This window comes from Cornus florida, unplaced genomic scaffold (assembly GCF_030987335.1).
Source record: "Cornus florida cultivar Cherokee Brave unplaced genomic scaffold, ASM3098733v1 CherokeeBrave_3.0.0_Hap2_Chr04, whole genome shotgun sequence".
Lineage (NCBI taxonomy): Eukaryota > Viridiplantae > Streptophyta > Magnoliopsida > Cornales > Cornaceae > Cornus > Cornus florida.
Genome location: NW_026775574.1, coordinates 95,369,288 through 95,374,320, shown reverse-complemented (window position 1 = coordinate 95,374,320; position 5,033 = coordinate 95,369,288). Strand labels below are relative to the sequence as shown.

The 5,033-nt window shown below is 37.6% G+C and overlaps 1 long non-coding RNA gene across 2 annotated transcripts; it reads right to left on the bottom strand.

Moving 5' to 3' along the window:
- Positions 1 to 781: 781 nt before the first annotated feature.
- On the bottom strand, positions 782 to 4,727 carry LOC132304035 (uncharacterized). 2 transcript variants are annotated; one of them, XR_009481476.1, is made up of 3 exons: positions 4,350 to 4,727; positions 2,831 to 3,107; positions 782 to 2,573 (listed from the first exon to the last, which is right to left on the bottom strand). It is a non-coding gene; the product is annotated as an uncharacterized LOC132304035 (long non-coding RNA). The 2 variants fall into 2 exon arrangements; XR_009481475.1 differs by having other exon boundaries at positions 782 to 3,107.
- Between the last annotated feature and the right edge of the window lie 306 nt (positions 4,728 to 5,033).

Sequence of the window (5,033 nt, the reverse complement as noted above, 5' to 3'; positions counted from 1 at the left end):
GTTTGGACAGCTACCTGGGGAAAAATTCTAACATTAGATAATTTGCGTAAGAGAGGTAATATCATTGTTAACTAGTGTTGCCTTTGTAAAACTGATGGTGAGTCCGTGAACCATCTTCTTATGCACTGTCCTGTTGCAACTGATTGCTGGAATCTCATATTCAGCATTTTTGGTGTTCAGTGGGTAATGCCTAAGCACTCTTTCCAATTAATTGATTCTTGGAGAAGATGCCCTGTTTCTGGTCATGCTTGTGATTTTTGGAGGATCGCCCCACACTATGTTTAGTGGTGTATTTGGAGAGAGAAATAACAGACACTTTGAAGGGAAGGAATCGTCTTTTGTAAACCTTAAGTCTCTTATTCTACGCTCTCTTTTCTGTTATGTTAAAGGCAGTGTTTGCTCCTCAATTGATGATTTTTTTGTTCTATTGGACTCTGTTGGTCCGTAGGTTTGGCTTATGCTTTTTCGTGTTTGTGTATTAGGGACGCGTTCCCCTTTTGAACGTTTTTCTAATATATCTTTACTAATCAAAAAAAAAAAAAAAAAAAGAAGAGAGAAGCTAGCTAGCTAGCTCTTGTTTTTTCCAATACCAAAAACTTTATACTCCACATTTTCCAGTAAAGATGTAGGAAATGTTCACTCACCACCAGACTCTTGTTTTATGGAATAATTAATAATAGATTAATGGAGAGAGGGTTTTTCACTTCTAAAAACAATATTCAGCAAGGAAGCTTTTTAATTGAAAATATATATATATATTAGCATTAGCAGAATAAAAAACTGCATATAACTCAAGCTCTTTCATTCCTTTCATCAGTATCACTCATACAATAACCAAAAGAAAAGGAAAAAGAGAGGAGACGAATGTCTTACTACGGCAGCAGTTTGGAACTTCAATCCGGCGACCAAATGAAACAGGAATTGAAAAACAAAGCACCGGTGCCATGGATTGGCATGTATGTTGCAGCAGCATCTCTAGTCTGCTCCCTTGCAATGGCTGCTGATCTCTTCCATGGGTTCCGCCACAAAAAACTTTGGTTTCCATGCAAATTTTTAACTCTCAATGCTGCTACTTTGACATTGTTAGCTGTGGCTATGAAGCTACCAATGGATATAAGTACTGACATGCCAACAACGGCTGATCAACTGGCTAAACTTAGCAGCACCATTTTCATGTCTACAGCAATGGGTAATCTTATGCCATCTTTAGGAACAATGGATGACACAGAAATTCTCATGAACCTAACAGCCTTAGGTATTCTGGTAATCACCATTTTCTTGAATGTCTGCATTCAATTACACACCGGACTATTGAGTAATTTTCTTGTAATAGAACATATTGCAGTTATGCTTTTCATGCTTGTTTTGCTTGTTATATTGAGTTTCTCAGCTCTGATGGTTCCAATTACCAAAAAGCATATCCAACTGAAGTATGCTGGTATGCACAAATTGGCTTCAAGTGAAGAATTAGGTAAACTGAAAAGTTTACATTTGATGCACTGAAAAAGGATGCGAAAAAATATTGGATGTTGGCAGAAACAAGCAGTCCTCAGTTTGTAATGGCACGCTCCGTGACTAGCTCTGCTGCAGGGGCAATCTGCTTTCTGACTACTTTCATTTTAGTAGAAGCCTCTTTCAAGATGATCAGGCACCCCAGCTACTCCAGTTACCCTCAGAGTACCACATCAGATTATGGGGAGTCAAAAGCATTTATTTACCATATGCAGAGAATTGGAGTGCTTGTAGGTTCAATTGGCCAAGTATTTAGATGGTTCATTGCTGCAAAATTGAGGTTCTCAGAGAAAATATTGGATAGCAAGGCTGGTTGGGTGGAAAGAGGGCCGTTTAGCATTACAGATCCAGAGCCAAAAATGCCAAAAACTTGTTTACTACACAAAGAATCTATTTCTTGGCTTCTGTATAAAATTTCAGATTTTCATTGTCATAGCTAGCAAATTGATTCTTCTCATCACCATTTTCTTCATATGCCCATTTTTGTCATTTTGCCACTACTGCAAGGAGTTAAAGCGGAAGCTCCTGCCAGAATCTAATGCCTCAAACAATCATACAGTATCAGAATCAAAACCTGGTACAAAGCTAGATCTTAGCTTTTATGTTTTTCATCTTGAAGGCGAGGAGGAACTGCCACTACAGATCGTGAAGAACAACAAACATGCCACTGATCATTTTATCAAGAAGGGTAGAAAGCAGCAGCCTAAATATCTGAAAGAGCTTTTAGAAAAATCTACTGGTTTCATGGGGGTGTTAAAGTTTGATAACGACCAAGTTCCATCTTTAGATTCTGAAGAATCTCTTAATTGTTGGTCCCTTCCTGTTGTTACCCTAACAAGCATTGCCATTGCACTTCCCAACATTGAAAATCACCAAGTGAATCGGTTGATTCGATGTGTGAGAGAGGGCCTCTTGTATGTCAACCTAGTAGAGGAAATACTGAATGACAAAGAAGACTTGGCTAACTTCAGAAATGCAGCAGACATAGTTTGGTTAGGAGTCGATCTTTTCTCCAAATGGCTAGATGAAGATCTCTGAAAAATCACTCTTGAAGGAAAAACCTGAAAGGAGACTCTATCAAGACTTGCTAACATGGCAAAAAATAAAGTGATGGAATTTAAGGCAAATGATAATGGAAACCATAAGGAGAATCCTCCGAATTGGCGAATCAAGGTTATTGCTGCTTATAAAACGTACAGAATTAGCCAAACTGTGTTGCTGGACCTTGAAGGCTGCAACGACCACACTGATGAGACACTACTAGAGGAATTAACTATTATGATCGCAGACATATTGGGTGCTTGCCTCACAAACTTACCAAGTGTTATAACTAAGAAATGCTTTTGCAGTGCCATAGAAAAGAGGGAGAAGACTGTCCAGCATGCAGCTCATCTTCTTGGTGAAACTGAAGAGATTCTGAAAATCCTTCAGCAGCGTGAACTTCCCAATCTAAATCCTGATAAAGCAGCATATATTGAAGAGTGGCGTGCTATAATCAAGCAGGAAATTCCTTTGGATTCCGTTTCTTCCCCCAAAAATTCCGCTTCTTCTTCTGATGGCTCTGGTGAGTTGCATATTGCAATTGAGTAGGAGGCCTGGTTGAGAAAATTCAGGCAAATTATAATGTATTTGTATGGTATGTTTTCAATTCCGAGTTCTCTTTATTTAGATATTGTATGAACTCTCAGAATAAAGCTTATGATTAACACAGGTAAGTTATGTTGCAAACTTAGAATAGAGACATATAGCATTGATATGCAAGGTACTTAATTTTTTTAGATATCATTTGAATTTGTTGCAATCGAAACATTACCACTTTTCTTGCATGCCACTTAATTATTGTTGATAATCTGTCCCTCCAAGGCCCTAGCACCCTCGATGTACAGAGACCATATTGGGTAACTGCCCTTTTTTTTTTATCTTATCCAACTGCCAAATCTAACTCCATTTTGATACTGCTGCAATTTGCTCATGGTTTTGATTGGTGGTGGCTTAGTCTGTTTGAGTTACTCTCTGTTCAATTGTTTTTCTTTGCTTTTACTTCAGTTGTTTGTTTGGTTTGGAGTGTTCTGTTGTTTGTTTTGGTTTTTTCTGTTGTTTGTTTGTTTTGTTCTGTTGTTTTTCCTAGGGGTATGCCTCATTGACTTTGTAACTCTTGTGTTTGGTTTTATATCAATCTTGATTATCGAAAAGAAAAAAATAAATTTATCTCCATTTTATCTCAACCCTGGAGTATATAGTTAGAGAGGACAAGTATGATGTATCAGTATACAACTATCAGAAGCTATGAGTCCCTCAATTGTTCCATGCACAACAAATGACTTATCATATGGAGCGAGCTCAATACTCTTGGTTCGACAAATTTCGTAACCATATGATTGATCAGCCACAATGGATCATCATTCATTAATTAAAGACAACATGGTTGGTTAAGCACGAGCCTGCATTATATAACAAGGTACCATTGAACAGCTAATTAATTATTCCAAAATGCGGGCTCTTACGGATTCAAGTGTCAAAGGACTCTCGATTTAGGTGCCACTGAACATTTGTTAAACTTCCAGTGAACCATTTGAATGATCAAGTAATAATATATGCCAAACATGATCCATTTAAAATATTTTCTTCTAATTCATGGTTTGTTGCAATCACTCCATTTATTAACAATGTTGGTTGATGAATTAGTACACTAATTTTTCATAATTAATGTATAATACCTAAAACATTTAGTACGTGTTTTATAACATTGAACTAAAAATATGATTATTATTCATAAAGGTTGAAAGTTATATGAAGAAAAGATGCATTTGGAGAATCAAAGTCCCTTAAGAATGTACCTGGACATGGAGATCTCTGCTGCACCTCAGACCTGCAGCCAATTGCCTCATCAAGTCAAAAATTGGGGACGAATCAAGGACCTCTTTCTCGTTCGATAATTGGTGCTCAGTTGGAACTTCAGAGTTTCCAGCTCCAAGCATCCATGACGGAATTGAGTTAACTGTCCATAACAACGGCCATCTGATTTTGAATTCAGCAACGGCTCTATTTTGGTATCCAAATGGCCTACAACAGGATGGTTTTTGGGATTTGCCCTAAGTTACACAAAGCTGAATCCAGACCGAATGTGAGAGCAAGAGCACCAAAGGAGCAAAATTTAGGTCACACGGAATGAGAGGGAGCTAGGAAAGAATTGTGTAACTTAAGATTTAGATTACAGCCGCAGTCAAACTTAACAAACTTAACAATCTGCCCCGGCGGGTTGACAGTGATGGTCGGCTCTCGGGTCTGGCATCCACTAGGCCAATGTTGGATTTTCAAATTTATAACTTAGGGTGGGTCCTGAAAGAGTCCTACCTATAAAAGTTCCTGCTGCTAATCCAAAAAAGAAAAAATTCTACCCAAAAGGCAAAAACATGTGTCCTAAAGTCGAAAAAATGCGAAAAAATGAAGAAACTCAAACATAACTTCACCTATATTAACTTACACAGACTTTATTTGTTTGGATGTAAAATATTTTTTTT